Raw genomic sequence first — 20,927 nt, 5'->3', positions numbered from 1 at the left:
GTACTGAGCTCCACTCAAGCAGTCCATAAGATCATCCATCCTTGGCAAAGGAAACCGGTACTTGATGGTTATCCTATTTATAGCTCGGGAATCTATACACATCCTCCACTCTCCATCCTTCTTTGGTGCAAGTACTGCAGGTACTGCACATGGACTCAGGCTCTCTCGAATCAAGCCCTTCCTCAACAGCTCCTGAACCTGTCTATTTAGCTCCTCTGTTTTAGTAGGAGTCATCCTATGAGCAGCCTTGTTAGGCAAACTAGCTCCTGGAATCAGATCTATCTGATGACTAATTTGCCTTATTGGTGGCAATCCATCTGGAACATTATCAGAGATAATATCTCCAAATTCCCCTAGTAAATCTGAAACTTCAAATGGTATTTCACTACTACCTTCTTTATCTTTCCTAGGAATCAAAGCATAGCACATATGCTGATGTTTCATGCCATCTAAAAACTTCCTTTCATCAACAAGACAAATCCTAGCATTTCTACATACTTTTTCACCTTCCTTTTTCATGGGCTTCAATTTGTGGCAAACTCCATCCTTTGTTAGAGAGTATGTGTTTGCATGTCCATCATGTATTGCATGTCTATCAAACTGCCATGGTCTACCCAACAATAGAAGGAAAACATCCATCGAAATAATGTCACAGAGAACTTCATCATGGTAACTCCCAATTTTGAATTTTACTAAACATTGTTCACTTACCAAGACCTTATGATCATCTTTTACCCAAGAAATCTGATAGGGCTGGGGATGTTTCTCCCTCTTGAGCTTTAGCTTAGAGACCATCTCTTCTGATACCAAGTTATCACTGCTACCACCATCAATGATCACATCACAACATTTATCCTCACACTTGCATTTGGTATGGAACAAACTTCTCTGTTGTCCTGGTTCATTCTCACCACTTAGTAGGACTCTTTCATTTACCTAGGTCTCTCCTCTTTCTGCATCCTCTGAATGTGATGATTGTGCATCCTCATCCACATGAGCAACCCTAGCTTGGCCCTCAGTTCTCCTATCTGTCCTTCCTTGGCATTGAGGGCATTCAAAAGCATGATGACCTTTTTCATTCTAATGGAAATAGGTACCACGAAAGCCTCCTCTTCCTTGTACACATCCTCTACCTCTTCCTCTTTGATTTCCAAAGTCTTGATCATGGGAGCAGTTGAAACCCTCATTCCTCTGGTTTCTTCTAGTACCCACATCTTCATTTTTCTTTTGGGTTTCATTGCGGCCTCCAGATGATCTATCGCTTCCCCTTCCTCCTTGACCGCACCCCCTTTGTCTTCCTTCAAACCTTTTATTCAGCTTCTCTTCAACTCGTAGGGCAAACTGGTATGCTTTTTCAACGCTGGTCATTCTTACCAGACTTAATTCCTCCTGGATGCTTGGTCGCAACCCACTGATATAACGAGCAACCTTCTCCTTATTTGCTTCTGCATGCCCTGCTCTAATCAAGAGTCAGTAAAACTCCTCTGTATAGTCTTGGACTGATCTTCCTGCTTGCTTTAACACATGCATCTTCTTAAACAGATCTAGCTCGTAGTCCACAGGAATGAACTGCTTCTTCAATTTGTCCACCATGCGATCCCATCTTATGATCTTCTCCTTTCCTCTTCTAAGTCTTTCCAGTTGAACCTCTTGCCACCAGATTTTGGCATGGCCTTTGCAAACTTAACCCTATCTGGGTCCCTTATATCCTCATACTCAAAGTATTCTTCCAGTTCATTCATCCAATTGATCAACTCATCTGGTTTCAGATTTCTTGAAAATATACCCGCTTCAATTGTAGGTCTTTTCCCAAACTTAGTAATGGCCCTAAAAAGCCTTTCCTCTATAGGATTCAGAACTTCCCCGTCAACTTCCTCTTCTAGTCCCATTACTTCCTCTTCATTGTCATCCTCACTATTGTCACCTGCAGCAACATTTGCTCCTCTATGAAGCTCCTCTTGCAATGCCTGCACCTGCCTCTGGAGGGCTCTAACCTCCTCAGGATCAATAGCTCTGGCCCTTTTGCCATGCTCTCTTCGTGGAGGCATCTTCTAACTCGAACCCACAACCACACAGTCCTGGTGCAAACTGCCTCACAGTCTGCGCTCTGTCTACACACTCAGGAAAACTCGCTCTGATATCACTTGGTGGGGACACAACCCAAGAACAGAATGGAAACAACAAAAAAAGGAAATTATATTAACTGAGAAAATAAGCTAGTACAACCAGTACAGGAAAGTAAACTTCAAAACATGCCCTAAGGGCTTACAATAGCATAAATGTGGAGATAATTTCCCCTTATGGTACCTCCTCTCAAACTCCACTCCGAACTACCTTTTACAATGCCAAAAATGTCCTTAAATAGACCCTGGAGGGTTAAAGACTAGGAGTACATTCTAGAAAGTGCTAGTAGGCATCCACCGACCAAATAGAAGGTTCCAAAAGTGTCGTTAGAAGTGCTCCTAGGGATGGGATGCAACAAATGCTGGTGGATGCAAAAAAGGGGGAAGGCTTTTCTATGCAAATGATTTCCTAGGTTGAGGCAAAGCTATATGACAAAACCTAAGGAGGATTGGGTTGGGGATTCTAACTTCAAAGATATGTTGCCAAAGCACGAAAGGTCTACTTTCCTATGTGCAAGCTTGGTGGTGATTGTGTCAACTTAAGGATAGACTGATGATCCTTTAGGAAGAACACAAGATTGACCACTTGTGGATCCCAACCTTTAGCTCAAGGTGATGAGGGATGACAAGTGACAAAGCTAGATTACCCTAGACAAAGCTTTGTCAAAGGGATAACCTTGGTGAGGTTGGTGGATTTGAAAGTTTTTAGGAATGGCAAACTTTTGGCAAGGTGACAACAAATTTTGAAGGCTTGGATGTGAAGATTTTGGATTGCTGGCTAGATGGTTTGTCCTAAATGAGATGAATGAGCTAATAATGCTTAAGGGGATAACCTAAAATGGCTGGATTTTCTACAAAGATGAATCTAAAGTGAAGCTTATCCAAGAAGATGTGGAGAAACAAGGGGGTCTAATCATAGAAATCATGCCTAGTTGGTAAGGCATAAGCATTGTTAACTCCTAGATTTTGGCTAAATTTGATGGTGCGCTCTAACCAGGCCTCTTGAACTGCTTCGTCGGCAACTTTGTCCTCTGCTTTGTGGAGTTTGGCAATTCGAGGACTTGGTGTTAGTTCCTTTCTCTTGGCTAAAAGTTCTTGGTATGCTTGAGATGGCTTGAGTTTGACTTTGTGGAACTTCTATTTGGGTTTGGGTTGCTCTGACATGAATTCTTGAATCTACTTGGCTTTGAGAGAACTCATTTATTTTGCTTCAACTTGTTAAAGTTCTGGGATAGGCAGTGACTACGCTAAGTGTGCCCTAAGCTAGGATTGACCAAGTTTGGCAAACATGCATTCAATAAGTAAAAGACCAAACAATAGATAGAAACAACCAGATAGCAGTTTTGATTCCCAGAATGTGATACTTGCACCAAGGAGTGTGTGTGTTCTACAAATGTTTCAATCAGTCACTTCAAACACATTAACATCCTAGATGGTTGTCTGCAAGGCTGACAGTTGGTTTAGCTAGGGAGTCCTCGATATACCCAAGGTATGTGAGGCCCAAATCCGTAGATGAAACCAAAAAGATGTCACACAGTCGAGAGGAGCGGTAACCCACTTCTCCTCTTTCACTTCTCAAGGGTATAAAGTTCCTTGAGGCTTAACCCGAGTGACAAAATCTTGATCCCAAGAGAGGTGTCTTTCGATTCACCTTCCAGTTCTTATACTCTGCCGAAACGCTGGAGTTGAGGTCATCCTGAGGGGTGATGAAATCCCCAAGCAGGCCTCCTAAAAAGAAACAAGATTTTGGATCCTAATGTTATGCACCCAAGATGGCCTCGAAAGACGACAAGGGGAGAGAAGACTTGGATGACCTTGGGCTAAAAAATATGCTTTTTCTTTTACCAACTGACTCTTATGTGTGCTAATCTAGACTTTGCAAGCACTCATGTTTAAGAGACAATGTTCAATTCTCACTTAAAGTGCCAACAAAAGTAAATCGATCGAAGAATGCAAACAAGAAGAAGAGTTAGGTTCAACAAAAGAAAACTCGCGTGCCCGGAGGCCCTCCACATCAAGTATCGATTAATTTTCTTTAAGGCATTCAAGATTGAGTGTGAGTTTGTTTTAAAGCCCAAAGCAAAGATGTGTGAGACTCGATTTGTCAAGCACACATCCGGAGGCCCTCCACGTCAATAGTTGTTCAATTTTAGTGCCCAAACTTGAAGTGTGATCGATTTAATCTAGAGTTTTGATCATTTAAGAATTTTGATAAAGTTAAAGAAAACGTTCAAAGACCAAGTGAGTGAGTTAGATTGTGGAACATTTAACACCTTTTTCAAGTAGACCCATCCTCATAAATGGCGTTGAGATTGCAACCAATGGTTGAATTGATGGGTGATTAGAAAAGAGGTGAGTCTAAGGAACTACTCAAATTGATTTTTTCAAATTTGTATTTTAACTTAACAAAGTTTCTTAAATGTCCAAAAATCAAACTTTACCTAGATTGCATGTGGAAAAGAGATTTGTTTTGTTCAATTTTAGAAGCTCCAAATGAAGTGTTTGATATTGCAAGGGTTAATTGATCCTTGGCATTCAAGATTGGATTTGTTGTTTTAATCATGCATTCAAGGAAAATTTGATTTTAACCCACGACATTCAAGAGTGTGTTTTTTTTAGCAACATTCATTCAATAGAAAATGTGTTTAACCATTCAGGTTCATTTCATGAAAAACCTAAAAAACATGATTAGTCACCCAAAAAGTTGCTCCAACCTGCAATAAGACAAAAAACGAAATTGATTAGTCACCAAAATCTTCAAAAAAAAGGAAAGCTTAACTATGGAATTTTTTTAAAAAATTTTTTTTGCTGTTTTTCCTATGCATAAAAATGCTTAAAATGGTCTAAATCCTATGGAACCACTAAAAGTCAAATTTTTATTTATACTTTTTTAAAAAAAAAACTACAAAGTGCGAAAATAAAGATTTTAAAGAAAAAGTGCAACAGTGACAGGCGAAGACGACAGTTCATCAGGCACAGACAATGATCAGCGGAGACGCTAATCCATGGAGACGATAGAGGAAGAGGCGGAGATGATAGATTAAGTTGGCGATGAAGGAGACGACAGTCTAGGTTGCAGAGATGATAGTTTGTTTGCTGGCGGGGGCGGAGATGACAGTTTGACTGATGGCGGCAGCGGAGACGACAAAGTGGATTTTGAATGAGAAAATTGCCAGGTGGAAATGATAGTTAGAGGCGGAGACGATGATTAAAGCCAGGTAGAGACGCTGATTTGCATAGACGACAGAATTCACTTCGGAGACGACAGTTTTAGATTCGGAGATGACATTCGACCAATCAGAGACGCCGATCTGCAGAGACGACACTGCGCAAAATTTGGTTTAAAACACGCGGATTTTCTCTAGAAAAATTTTGAAATTTGATTTTTGAAGCTTCATTTTTTCTCCCTAATGCTTCCTTTAACCTGCAAGAACAAGATTAAACCCTACAACTCACTCAAATGACAAGAAACATTAGATTATTAGCAAAAAACAATATATAGATACAAATAGAGGATTAAATGACCCATAGTGGGGTCCCACTGGGTGTGCCAAAATGTATATGAGAAATATGTTAGCAAGTAATACTAATCTATTAAAAAACAAAAGCATTAACTAGCATATAAACCATAACATAAATGAGAGACTAAAGAGGAAACCCCAATTAGAAATGTGAGCCAAATGAATGGACTCTCCCAATGGGATTTAGCTCCTTGCTTGGTAGATGGGTCTAAAGATTGAGATGTATGCTCAAGGTTCCCAAAAACTAGCTTCAATGGAGATGAAAAATGGCAAATTGGTAGCTTTGTGAGCTCTCAATTTGGCATCATAAGGGTATAGTTAATGGCTTTTGGCTCTCAAAAGGGCATTATAACTTTAGCTCCAAGATTGTGATGAAATGGCTTGGGAGGGGATTCAATTTATAGGCTAAGGGCTTGAAAGATGGAGGGCTAAGATGGAAGGAAAGATGAAAGCTTAAGGAGGGCTAGGATGCACTCAAAAGGGAGCACATGGATTGTGCTTGTTTAGCACCAATCAGGGAGTGACACATGTCACAAGGTGAGTGGATGGAAAAAAGAGGAAGGATGAGTCAACAAAGGAGGCTCTAAGGATAATATCTTCATAAAGACCCTTCATTATGGCTTGTAAGAGCTTGTAAGAGTCTTTATGGCTTTTGTAAGAGCATTCATTGTTGGGTGGTTGGGATATTTTGAGGGGAGTTGAGATTGTTGACTTTCCTTGGCTTAAGAAAGTGTTAAGCTTGCTTAGGGAATGTGACAACATTAAGGGGTGGATTAGGCTTGGGTTTAGGATTAGATTAGGGATGTTAGAGATTTGCAAGTGGATGGCATTCATGAGGGTGGGTGAGTTAGTGGCTAAGCTTGGTTAGTATGTGTAGATGGGGTGGATTAGGCTAAAAAGAGGGTTTAGGAATAAGTTATGGGCTTTTAGATTTGAGGGTTTTATTTATCAAATAGATTTATTTAATAAATGGGGATTTTGGAATTAGATAGAAGAATAGGATTTAATTGATAAATAATAGGTTATTTGATTTATCAATTAGGACTATAGATGATTAATTAAATTAATCAGCTAGGGGATGGCAAAGGATTAATTAAATAGGAATTTAATTAATGATGCCTTTAGAGATAACTAAATAGGATTACCAAAGCAATGTAATCAAATTTAGGTGTGTACAATATGTTTATCTTGTCTAGATCTACAAATCCTTCAGGCTATTCAATGCATACTTCTTCCTCTAGTATACCATTTAAAAATGTAGATTTTACATCCATTTGATATACCTTGAAATTCTTCTAAGATGAGTATGCAAGTAGAGTTTCAACTCCTTCAAGTCTATCTACAGGAGAAAAAGTTTCTCCATAACCAACTCCTTCTTCTTATGCATAAATTGTGCATACCAATCTTGCCTTTTTTCTTGTTGCTTCACCATTTTTATTGAGCTTGTTCCTAAAAACCCACTTTGTCCCAATGAATTTTTTGTCTTTAGATCTTTGTAATAAATTCCAAGTATTTTTCTTCTCAATCTAGTCAATTTCTTTGTTCATCACTTGTATCTAATATTTTAATTGTCTAAAGCATCCTTTATTGATTTGGGCTCAAACTCACAAAGTAAGCATGTGTTGTCTTTGAGTCTTCTTCTTGTCATTACACTTGATTCAACATCACCAATGATTTGTTTAGGTTTATGATTTCTTCTCATATATTTTGGTAACATAGGTAGTTTCCTTCGTAGTTCTTCTTCAAGTTCGTCTAGGAAAATAATCTCAGACTCATTTCCTCTTCCTTGTTCAAATCCTAGTCTAGGTTTTGAATGCTTGGTATTCACTATCTGATGGTCAAAATTGCATGTCTATAACTCAACATATTCAATCTATTTCTTGACACCTACTCTGTTATTCAACAATTTGCATTTACATTCCATCATTTCCTATTTGATGGGAGCTTGCACCTTGACTTGTCCATTCACTTTAAGTGTTGGGAGCATCATCATCCACATAAATGAATGTACTATAGTCGTTAGGTTCTTTATTACATGAAGTATCATCTCTATCTACAAACTTATCAACTCTCACATTTGCACTTTCTACAACTTTGTTAGTGTTATAATTCAAACACTTATAAGATTTTCTTTTAGTGGAATAACCGAGGAATATTCCTTCATCACTTTTTGCATCAAGCTTTCTATTCCTATTATCTTTTAGTATATATAATCTACTACCAAAGATTTTGAAATAATTAACATTGGGAGCATAGCCATACCATAGTTCAAAAGGTGTAGCATTTGTACCTTTCTTGAATTGTACTCTATTTAGGGTATAGACATTAGTACTAACTAATTTTTTCCAATATTTTTGTGACACGTTCTTCTCCATCATTAGTGTTCTTGAACAATCCATTATTGATTTGTTTCTTCTTTTAGCTATCCCATTTTGAGGAGGGCTCCTGGGTTCTGACATCTATATTTTTATTCCCTTGTCATTGCAAAATGTATAGAACTCATGTGATATGAATTCCCCACCTCTATCAAATCTCAAACACTTTAGAATCTTCCTTGTTTCTTTTTCAACTTTGGCTAAATACCACTTGAATAACTGAAAAGCATTAGATTTTGCTTTAGGAAACATCATAGTCATCACTCTAGAACAATCATCTACAAATAGAATGAAATATTTATCTCCATAGTAACTTTTAACACCAATGGTTTCACATAGGTTAGTATGAACCAATTCCAAAATATCAGTAGCAGTATATGTTTTACTCTCAAAACTAGACTTTATCATCTTTCCTAATTGACATTGTTTACACATAGCATTGTCAGGCTTCTTTAGCTTAGGCAATCCTCTTAATTTATTCATCTTGTTGATATTTACCAAATTTTCAAAGTTCACATGACATAATCTTTTGTGCCATAACCAAGCATCTTCTTGTTGTGCAAACATATATGTCTCACTTGATAGGTGTAGATAGAATAAGTTACCTCTAGTCAGTTCACTAGTTCCAATTAGCTTATCATCACCATCATGTATCTTGGCCTTTCTATTGTGAAATTAAACTCTATAACCTATTTTGTTTAGTTGTGAAACACTCAACAAATTGTAGTTACGTCCTTCAACCCAGTAAACATTGTCACATGTTATCTTGTTTGTCAGTTGAATAGTGCCTTTACCTTTTATAACACATGGGATATCATTACCAAATTTAACACATCCACGATTGTATGGACCTATATCTTCAAATTTATCTTTATCACCAATCATATGATTAGAACATCCTCTATCAATTATCCATCTATCACTTTTTTTCACATAAGAAATTAATGTAGTTTTCTCATCTTCCTCAGAATCTTCTTTCATAGCAACATAGACAAATTCATCTTCATTACTGTCAAATTCATTATTAGTATTTTCTTTAGAAATATAACAAGATTTCTTACCTTTTTCATCCTTGCTTCTCCTATAATTTTTGTTATCTCTTCTTCCTTTGTACTTGGTTTCCTTCCTTTTATCCTTATCCTCCATGTCAGGAGGACTAGCAACAATATGACCAACTTTTTTTCATGAAAAAAAAATGATACGTAATTTACCTTTGTATTTATCTCTTCCTCTTCCAAACCTTTTTGCAATTAGGGCTTCAAGTTTATCAATCTCTTCATCAAAACTATCACTTTCACTCTTCACATGGTACTTGAAAGAAGATTCAATAGTTGCAAGCATGTAGTTATACAAAATAGACACCTCAAAAGCAATAAGTCTACCATTTTGTTAGTGAACAGATTATCTTCCAAGAAAATGCGTGCAAAAATAACCCTAAATGCCAAAGTGAGAGGATGAATCAACACCAATAGTTGGATAGGTTATCATTGGATTGATAACCTTTCTCTGAATTTTATTGGGTATAGCTCCCCATGTGATATATTCAATGAATTAATTATGGATGCTTTTAACCAGAAAGCACAAAAGGATTATAAACATCTATCTGTAAACATAGAGTAGATGCATAAACTTATTAACTGAAAAGAAAGAAAAGCAGAAAACAACATATCACACAAAGTTCAATTGCTACATGTTGCATTACAAAGGAAAAAGAGCTAAGGAATAATTTCCATCCTCCTGAGAAAAGAAGAATCAAAGCTTCAAAGAGATCTTGATATCAAAATGTGTTCATAAAAAAACAACATTAGATGTACTTAAAGAAAACTGAAAGTTTTGAAAAGATAACAATTAGTGGAAAGTATACTGCCTAAGCCCAAAATTGTAGTTTGCAGTTATCTTTCAAATCTCCCTTCTTTAAGATGTAAAAGTTGTACAAATCTTATTACACGCTACATCAGATTTACTATCTAGAAGAAAACAAAAACCCTCTCCCATACATTAGGTTGAGAAATCAAATCCCTTTAATAACTAGCACAAAGTCTAGCAAAGTAAAGCTCTGTTATGCTACAACTCTACCTTCTTCTCCCAGAGAACTAGAAAATCCCCCTAGAAAAACTAGAATCCTCTCACTAAAGTAGCATAAAATCTCCTTCTAGAAAGGAAACAAAAAATGGAACCCCCTGCATTGCTTGTCACTGGTTTATTTATCTTTTCACTTCTCGTGGCTTTTCAGTTTCCTTAACTGAATCTTGAAAGACTTTATGAATTCCCCTTTTTCCTTTTAAAATTTTCAACTTTGGCCAACACAATATTTTTAGGTAACAATATATCATGCATTTATACCCTTTACTTGATTACCATTTAAGAGTATTTCTTAAAATTTATAACCACTTCCCATATTGGAACCCGTAAAGTCAATCTTTATTATTTTCCTGCACCATGTCTTAAGCATATATGTTGTATGGAAAATTTGAATTAAAGTTCGATATATATATATTCCTTTAATCTGTAAAACTCAATGAAGCTCACACCTTCAATTTCCAACCAATCAACATGTGCTTCATCTCATACCCATGAGTGTCTTCGGGTATTATAATAGACAACTATTATAGTTCCCTTCAATATCATTGTGCCATGATAGGTGGATGAATTTTCCCTATGGTCTTCCTGTATATATCCCCTTTATTGCCTTTGAAATGACCTTCTAATTAATGGGTGTACAAAATCCACATTCCAATATCACCTTCGCATGCGAAATGTTAGAATCTCAAATTAGATTAAAGATCCTAAAAATATGAACTTAATCCTCCCAATCACCAATGATCTACATGCTTAAATGCATATTCATACCAACTGATTGCATTAATAGCAATTTACATTCAAAATATGCTATCGTAAAGTTGAAAGGAAGCTTGAACTTTTGCTCTTTGTGCATCTTTTGTATCCTCCTATTAACATGACTGTGTATGATGAAGACCACGTTGGCTAATTCATTATTGATACTCATGCCATCGCCATAACCGGTTGTAGATATAAGGCACAGACAAATACTGGTGACCCCATTACTCTTGTACAAACATTATTTTAGTTTCCTCATCAACATCTTGTGCTAGTCAAAGCGATGCAGAGTACTCAAGTGATTCATATACTATTAGATTAGGAGAGTGAACACCATTTTGTTCATAGTATCCTGAGATGTAGGCAAACATTTTTTATTTATTTTAGGGTACCCAAATATGCATATATTCCCTTCAATGTATCCTCCTATTTTTCTTCTTGCCAAGACATCCATCAATGTGGTTTTTCGAGCTCCACTAACTCCAACCAAGGCTGTAAGCATCCCTGGCCTAAAGGATCCACTTATGTTGGAAAGGAGTTGTAACTTGTCTTGACCCACACCTTCATTTTTTCATCTCCTATGGTATGTCAACATAGTAGTTGATTTTTTCAAAAGCAATTGATAATGGTTGGAAAGGAAGGACCATTCCTTTTTTTTCAAAATACTGAGTGCTAAATATCAGTTAGTTCTCTATCATGGCTTGAAGTTAGACTTTCTCTTCTCTCTAAAAAATTTGCATGACCTCTGGATTTTACCACCGATGTCAAATCAACAGACTTAAGTTGTTCTCCACGGTTGCTTTCTCTAGTTCTATTTACTTGTTTCTCTTCAATAATATCCTTAGATAACACAACTTATGATTTGCTCAACGGATTGAGGTATGCTAGAGCCAAGATAAATAAAGTATTAAAGATTATACATAACCTAATCAGTGCTCCAACAACAATCCAATATAATCTAGCTTTGGCAATTAATCCACGAGCTTCTATTATTTCATGTTGCAATGTCTTTTCTGAGGTAGTATTTGTGTAATGTCCCCTTTTTAGAATTCATAGCATGATGTTGTCGTTAGCCTATTTCCCCTTGGTCCCATAGGCTAACCAGGACATCAAAAGGGCTTATAGGCCATTTGGCCTAGATAGTTTCAGTTGCAGGTCTTTCTGAGGGGTTGTGAGGCAACTTTGGGCATACTTACTATTTATAGTAAGTCATCTTGGATATGGTCAGACATCCAGTGGCAGCAGTATGTCGATGGTAATTGTTTAAAATCAACAAGAAGACTTGTTTATCATTGATAAGATTTGTTATGCATTGATAAAGCTATTTTATAAAGTTAAATTTAAATATTTAACTTTATTAATGCATAGACTATAGTTTGTGGGAAATATTTAAATTAAAAGAGTCCCCTTTATTTTATAACACATTGGAGACATAAGTTACATAAAGGGAGTGATGTTTTATCCCACATTGAGAAAACGAAGGAATGAGCTCTTGTGAGAACACTATAAAAGAAAGGGAAGAGCTTCTTTTTAGTATGGTTGGAAATATCAAAGAAATTGGAGAATTTTTTGGAGGTTATGTCTCAATAGTTTGAAGGACGAAATCCCTTCAAGCTAAAAATTTTGACACCATTGAAAGATATGGTCTTGAGATTCAACAGGGTAGCAATCCGAAAAAGTAGAAACGAAAAAGCAGTCTGAAAAAGTGGAACCAAAAAAGCAGGCAAAAAAAGTGGAATCGAAAAAGCAAGCAGAAAAAGTAGAATTGAAAAAGTAGGTGAAAAAAGCGAAATCGAAAAAGCAAGCAGAAAAAGTGGAACCAAAAAAGCAGGCCAAAAAAGCAGTTCAAAAAAGTAAAGTAGAAGGGGCAACATTGAAGGAAAATTATTACAGCCATCTACAACCAGGTTCCCTTGTTAGTATTGTTTTTTTTAGAGTATTATAAGTTTTAGCCGTAAGTGTGCATTATACCAGCATTGTCATTTTGGTAATCCATGTAAATGCCAAAGTCTTGGCCATACTTTATGAGCATTGTATTAGAAATTTGATTGCAATCAAAAAGATAATAGTTGCTGGTGTCATTTAAGCAATTCAATCTCATTATTTATTAGCTAGATAGTTTGCATACCGACTGTTTGCAAAAATGCCAGTTGGCTATAGGTGTTCTTTTCTCATGCTTAGATCATAATATATGCACTGAATATTGTCAAAATTAGGAGCACACTCATGTTAGGTCATTGTGTAGTTCATTGTAATCTTCTATCACTAGATTCTCATTGATGCAAATTGGAAAAAAGTCATTTAAAGCAAGCTGAAATACTATGTCAGTCATATGTCCCTTGCATGCGAATTGTTTGATGAAATTCCTTGAGCTTTCATCAGCATTTTTTGAGGGCAAATTTGAGGAGGGTTATTACAGTGGTATCAGAGCTTGCTTGCAAAGTGTTTGATGAAATGCCAAACAACTAAAGTATAAAGATTTTTGGTGTTTGAAGGAGTTATAACCTATTGGGGTTATTACAGTGGTATCAGAGCTTGCTTGCAAAGTGTTTGACGAAATGTCAAACAACTGAAGTATAAAGATTTTTGGTGTTTGAAGAAGTTATAACCTGTTGGGGTTATTACAGTGGTATCAGAGCTATAAGTCCTGCCATCCTGTGGAGGTCTTATAGGAAATTTGGATTAGCTAGAGAGAGAAAAATGTTTGACAAAATGAATGCCGATCCAGATCAGGGAAAGGAAAGATTCTGACAATTATTAGACACCTTAGCACAGGGACAACGATCAGCAGAGCAAAGAGCACAGGAACAGAGTCAAAGATTTGAGCTTATGATGCAGGTGATGGCTCGTCAAATGGGGTTGAATGCTAATGTGGTTGGAGGAAATAATCAGAATGGTAATAATCAGAATGGTAATAATCAGAATGGTAATAATCAGGATGGGGCACATAATGGAGGCAAACAAGTTGAGAACAATTTTGATCATGCACCCCAGCAAACTAGGACAATGAGTTCAAGGTCCATGGTTCCAACATTTCCTCCTAGAGCTCCAGAGAAGCCCGTACCAGAGCCCTAGATCAATGATATATAGGACCAGCTAAGGAGAGATTGGGAAGCTGGAGGTCCAGATTTTACTGCTGCAATTACCTTTAGGGAGTATATAGATGTGCGGATGAAGCATATGCCTCGTGGACATGACAAGAACCAGAGCTATGAGCTACGGAAGAAAGTAGGAAAACTTCAATTACCATATTATGATGGCTTGGAGAAGTCTACAGCAAGAGCTTGGGTTCAGAGGCTTGACACATACTTTCAAATGAATCCTATGCCTGAGGAAGAAGCTATTAAGTATGCAACAATTCACCTGGATGGGTTAGCACACGAGTGGTGGCATCATGGTATGGTCACTATGGGTCATGCACAAATTACCTCATATGTGGAGTTTAAGGAGAGACTGATTGAACATTTTGATAGGCCTAAGGATTGTACCTTCCCTATGACAGGAAAACACTTGTATGAGGAGTTTAACAGACATGCAGATTCGATACAGGGAGACTTTAGCACATCTTCAGGTAATGGTTTATCTGCATCATCTTCATAGGCAGAAGGGGTTTCAGATGTTGTGCAGGTTGAGCCAGTTGCATCAGAAGGTGATATCATAGGCACACCAAATTGCATGATTGACACAGATAGTGATTCTAGTATAGTTGGGTTGGATAAAGTTACAACAGTTGAGGATACTGTCATGTTTGACGATAGTACAGTTGATCAAAAAGTGAGCATTCAAGACTTTGCAAAAAATGAGTATCAAGCACAGTTGGATGCTTCTTCACATGAGATAGAGGCTAGTAGCTCTTCACTTGGTTTGGAAAGCCAGCTGAAGACAAGGGACAAGGATATTGTCACGACTTTATCTCATCATGACAGGATACATGGATTGATTGAGAATCACATTTGGATGATTCAACTGCAGGACAGACATAAAGGAGTTACAATAGGTTCTTCTTGTGATGACTTACAATAGATCAAGGAAGATGCAGTGAAGAAGGAGGAGAAGGAGGTTGATTGGCTTTCTTATGGGCTCGAGGATACTCGAAATTCCTTGGTGTGTACTCGATTGGCTCTCTAGGATTTTGAGAGACACGTGGATGAGCTTTGTCTTGAGGTGAGTTCAGTATGAAAGTTAGCGCGTATAGCAGGGACTCAGTTTTCTTTTACAGTTGAGTCACATGATGATGATATGAGTATGTCTAGCATTCACACTCCGGATTCAAAGATTGTAGACAGGTGCGTGAAGTTAGTTGGTATTGTTCACATTACTTAGGCGAGAAGTTTACTTGAATTGCTAGCTAGTTTCCATTCATGGATTAGATGTTGGGATCCTTATCTTAGTACTTGGGATCGTTTTGACCAGAGATATTTATCATTCCTTGGTAGTAGTATCTATTGCACCATCATGGACTTGATTAGTAGTTTGCTAGGTGTAGTTCTCATCCATGCCAACAACTTGTTTGATGCTAGAATTAGTTTTTACACACCTGTGTTGGGCATTGTTCATATATCCAGTTGACCATTCTTGTTGGAATGGGTTGATGATCTCTCAGATATGACAGAGTTTATAGAAGAGTCCCAGGATCCGAGTATTATAGATGATAGCTATTTTGAGGTTATTCCTTTGGACAGTGTACCGGGGATAGAGTATAGGAGTTTGACTAGTCGGCACAATCATGTGTCTAGTTAGCTTAGAGTTGGCGAGCGAGACATTTCTATCGCTTGTGAGCATTTCGATGCTATTCGTCAGTTGTTAGCAGTTTATGGATGGGGTTCTCCTACTAGTGATGAGAAGGGAGGCAATTATCTTTCCTTGACAGAGATCCACTCTTTATGGGAGGCTATCCAGATTCTGAGACAAAATTATATGCAGTTGGTAGTCGACAGAGATTATCTTATGGAGTGGGGGAGTACAGCATACGATGCATTATTGGCCAAGGAAGATGAGGTGAGTGAGCTTACTCAGTAGCTTGAGGTGACTTCTGAGATTCTTGAGAGTACACAGTTGGCTTTCGAGGAGTCATAGTTTCATTTGGCTAAGGTGACCATGGAGTTAGAGTGACTTCAGTCTTTATCAGATTCTGTACAATCACGGACTGTGGTGTCTAGTGATTCGCGGATGTCCATGGTCGAGGTTGATAGAGGTAGTGGAGATGAGGATATATCTGTCCATGCCTCTACTATTGGCATATTTGGTCCATTTCCACTGGAGGCAGGTTCAACTGAGTTGGGCGCTACAGCTGAGCATTGTGATATGTTTGACTTGGAGGGTACAGAGACTAGTGATGTTGTTGTTGATTCTGCACTCTTGGATATATCATCCTTTGACTTAGCTGATGATTAGTCACAGTTGGTCATATCACATCTGCAAGATGAGTCTTTGACTGAGATTGGTTCTTTTTACCAACATTATACTAAAGGATATGTTCATCGGTTTGCTTTTGATCCATGTGTTGAGGAGTTGATGGCAGACAGGTTTGGACTGGGCTCTCATTTTTGCTATCTACCATGTAATGACTATTCACCATCAGTAGTGCATGGGTGTTATGGTTATGAGACAGTGGCCGGTAATCTGCAGAGTTGTGTTAACTGTAGCAGATGTACAGTGTGTGGATTCTCTATATTTGATGCAATTTCATGTGGGAGTGGTCACTATTATAGTAGAGTTGGAGTGTGCATTCCACATAACACGGTGGGTTGTGTGGATGGTGTTTATTATGTTGATAGTTTGGGTGATCTACTCTACTTGGGGTCTAATATTTTGAGAGTTTGTGCCTCATGGGTTCTTGACTATGGAAGTAGTGGATTTGGAGTTCAGTTGCACCGTGATTCACAATTCATTTATGGATTCCTCTTGGTTAATTTTCATAGGTTGTTGCAGGAGCCTATGTTGACTGACAACACTATAGTTCATGACTACATTTGGGATCCAGGTGGATTGATTGGGTTGTTGTTCGACCATTGCTTGGGGACAAGCAATTTTGGGAAGGGCAGACTGTAATGTCCCCTTTTTAGCATTAATAGCATGATGTTGTCATTAGCCTATTTCCCCACGGTCCCATAGGCTTACCAGGACATCAAAAGGGCTTAGAGGCCATTTGGCCTAGATAGTTTTAGTTGTAGGTCTTTCTGAGGGGCTGTGAGGCAACTTTGGGCATACTTACTATTTATAGTAAGTCATCTTGGATATGGTCGGACATCCAGTGGCAGTGGTATGTCAATGGTAATTTTTTAAAATCGACAAGAAGACTTGTTTATCATTTATAAGATTTTTTATGCATTGATAAAGCTATTTTATAAAGTTAAATTTAAATATTTAACTTTATTAATGCATAGACTATAGTTTGTGAGAAATATTTAAATTAAAAGAGTCCCCTTTATTTTATAACACATTGGATACATAAGTTACATAAAGGGAGTGATGTTTTATCCCACATTGAGAAAACAAAGGAATGAGCTCTTGTGAGAACACTATAAAAGAAAGGGAAGAGCTTCCTTTTAGTATGGTTGGAAATATCAAAGAAATTGGAGAATTTTTTGTAGGTTATGTCTCAATAGTTTGAAGGATGAAATCCCTTCAAGCTGAAAATCTTGACGCCATTGAAAGATATGGTCTTGAGATTCAACAGGGTAGCAATCCGAAAAAGCAAAAACGAAAAAGTAGTCCAAAAAAGTGGAACCGAAAAAGCAGGCAGAAAAAGATTAATCGAAAAAGCAAGCAAAAAAAGCAGAACTGAAAAAGCAGGCAGAAAAAGTGGAATAAAAAAAGCAAGTGGAAAAAGCAGAACCGAAAAAGAAGGCCGAAAAAGTAGTTCAAAAAAGTAAAGCAGAAGGGGCAGCATTGAAGGAAAATTATTACAGCCATCTACAACCAAGTTCCCTTGTTAGTATTGTTTTTTTTAGAGTATTATAAGTTTCAGCTGTAAGTGTGCATTACACCAGCATTGTCATTTTGGTAATCCATGCAAATGCCAAAGTCTTGGCCATAATTTATGAGCATTGTATTAGAAATTTGATTGCAATAAAAAAGATAATAGTTGCTGGTGTCATTTAAGCAATTCAATCTCATTATTTATCAGCTACATAGTTTGCATACCAACTGTTTGCAAAAATGCCAGTTGGCTGTAGGTGTTCTTTTCTCATGCTTAGATCATAATATATGCACTAAATATTGTGAAAATTAGGAGCACACTCATGTTAGGTCATTGTGTAGTTCATTGTAATCTTCAATCACTAGATTCTCATTGATGAAAATTGGAAAAAATTCATTTAAAGTGAGCTGAAATACTATATCAATCATACATCCCTTGCATGCGAATTGTTTGATGAAATTCCTTGAGCTTTCATCAGCATTTTTTGAGGGCAAATTTGAGGAGGGTTATTACAGTGGTATTAGAGCTTGCTTGCAAAGTGTTTGATAAAATGTCAAACAACTGAAGTATAAAGATTTTTGGTGTTTGAAGGAGTTATAACCTGTTGGGGTTATTACAGTGGTATCAAAGCTTGCTTGCAAAGTGTTTGACGAAATGTCAAACAACTAAAGTATAAAGATTTTTGGTGTTTTAAGAAGTTATAACTTGTTGGGGTTATTACAATTTGTTCCATCTAAGAGCTAGAAATTTATTGACAACAAGGGCATTTTGGCTATAATAAAATGGAGAACACCAATAGGCCCAAATCCATCAATTGGGTACGTCGACTCGAGAAACCACAAATCCTCCAAGAAGGAACATGATAAGATTAGCAAATGCTCCAAAAGTTTGTGAGACAATCATGTTTTGACCCAATGATCCCATGAACTTAAAAAGTCCCATTCCAATTTGATGCAACCAAAAGAGGAGAAAGACTTGCTCAAAGCATCTATCAGCCTCTGGTGCAAAACCAGTAGTATAGTATGTAATGAAAACCCATATCACTACTTCTACTAGAGAAAATGGGATATTTTATCAAGCCGTTCTGAATCCAATTTGAAATATCCCTTCAAAATAATGAATTGTAATTGGAACTATGAATTGCTGAACTCAAGTGAGTCAGAAATAAGCCTTTGAACCTGAACCATTTAATTAGGACTGAGCTCAAAAACTAATCATGAATTGTGAACTTTCTTGAATTAATGGATCTACATTTCAAACTTTGATTGAACCTTTGAAACATCAAAACCCATTGAACCTACATCTTAAACTCTGAACTTGTTGAACCTTTACTCTCAAATTGATACATATCTTCAACCTTTGAGCTTTGAATTCTAGCTTGAACATTGTGAATTATGACTAGCTTAATAAACCCTAAAGCATGAACTCGAAACTATGACTTCAAACTTCATACCTTCCAACTGGGAGCTACTTTTGTGGTGTTGAACTTTGAGCATTTGAGTCATTACACTCTGAACCGTTAGGACCATTTTGAATTTTGCTTATGTTGAACCTACATAATGGGTCATTTGAACCACTAAACCACTTCGAACTACTTTGAACTGAGGTTCAAAGTGGTTTGGAAACATAGATCACAAGTTTTAAAGCTATGTCTATATTGGGTACTAACACAATTACACCCTCTAAGGTCAAGTTGTTACTTGGTGTGCATCTCAACATTTGGATTATAGAGACTCTAATGGCATAGATAGGGAGTAGAGTCCTTAATACCTTACTTATCACTGTTTCATCTTTGATTTCTCCATTTGCACCTTGAATAGCATTAACAACCTCTTTAACTCTTGTACAATATTATACTATGTTATCACCTTCCATCATTGTCATGTCATCAAATTTTCATCTTAGGATTTTTGATTTAACTCTTAAAACATTGTCATGACCTCCATATATGGTCTTCAATATGTACCACATCTTCTTTAAAATATTGCAATCATTTAGGTCATCAAACTTGGCATAGCTCAGGGCTAACACAATCTCCAAGATTGTTGGTTATGATCTAACTTTTGTCTTAGTTATTCAACAGTTAGAGGAGTAGTTGTTAATTCTACATATTCATTGTCTAGAAACTTGACAACAACATCAATGATATTGGATATGTGTAGCTTCATCAAAATATTCCATGTAGGAAAGTTCTCCTTGTTCAACTTGGGTACATCTCTCTTGTTTGTCATGCTCTTTAGTTTTAAGTACCTTCAAAATTTTCTCTATAAGCACTGCGCTCTGATACAAATTGTTAGATATGTTTAGAATAACTGGGGGGGGGGGGGGTGAGGTTGGAATTTATAGTTGGGAAGATTTACTTTTGAGAGGGGGGGTGGGGTAGGAAACAGAAGTAACAAACTTTACCCTCTAAATTTTTTAATTGAGATTATTCACTTGCATCTAACACATCTAATTAACATGAAAATAAAGACATGCATGAAAATAGATAACACAAGATTTGATCACCCAAAAACCCTCCAAAATGAGAAGGTAAAACTAGGGTGGGGATGACACCCATAACTTATCATTGCAACAATATGTAACTGGTTAAGGTTACAAAGTTTGACCACTATCAATGGTCTACCCTATGAAAGGCCTACCCTGTTAAAGGCTTCACACCTTGTTAAAAAGTGACCTATCTAAAGGATTTACAAACATTCACTTGGAATGTCACCCTATTAAAGGATTTACAACATGGCTATTAAACCAACCTATCTTCATAGGATTTTCATTCTCCTAATACAATGGCTAGAAAGTATAGTAGAATGTGTTGACTTGATAACTTACAATCTTCAATTTTTGATCTCAGATCCTTGTACTATCTAATCTAATCCGATCCTTCCTAATATGATAAATCTCTATTTGAAGTGCTGATACTCTATTCTTGACCAACTAATTCTGTAATGTTGTTCTTCCTCTAAGTCTTCTCACCCCTTCCAAAACTTTGCTAGCATCCACTCATGCATTCCCACATGACCTCTTACTCACATGAATTATGGGGTTTTGACCTCCTTATAAAGGTTTCGAGACTTAGGGTTAGGTATGAATCCTTGATCGAGATTCATCCATCTTTTTTGGCTCAATTTTTTCCATATCTTCTGATTGG

At 37.0% G+C, this 20,927-nt stretch overlaps 1 pseudogene; it reads right to left on the bottom strand.

Moving 5' to 3' along the window:
* Window positions 1-5,191: 5,191 nt before the first annotated feature.
* The window catches only part of LOC149554611 (pleiotropic drug resistance protein 1-like), an 80,943-nt pseudogene continuing 65,207 nt past the window's right edge, over window positions 5,192-20,927 (bottom strand).

The sequence above is a fragment of the Cupressus sempervirens genome, chromosome 5 (assembly GCF_028749045.1).
Source record: "Cupressus sempervirens isolate cs-2001-9-10 chromosome 5, ASM2874904v1, whole genome shotgun sequence".
NCBI lineage: Eukaryota > Viridiplantae > Streptophyta > Pinopsida > Cupressales > Cupressaceae > Cupressus > Cupressus sempervirens.
This window is presented reverse-complemented; position numbering and strand designations above follow the sequence as displayed.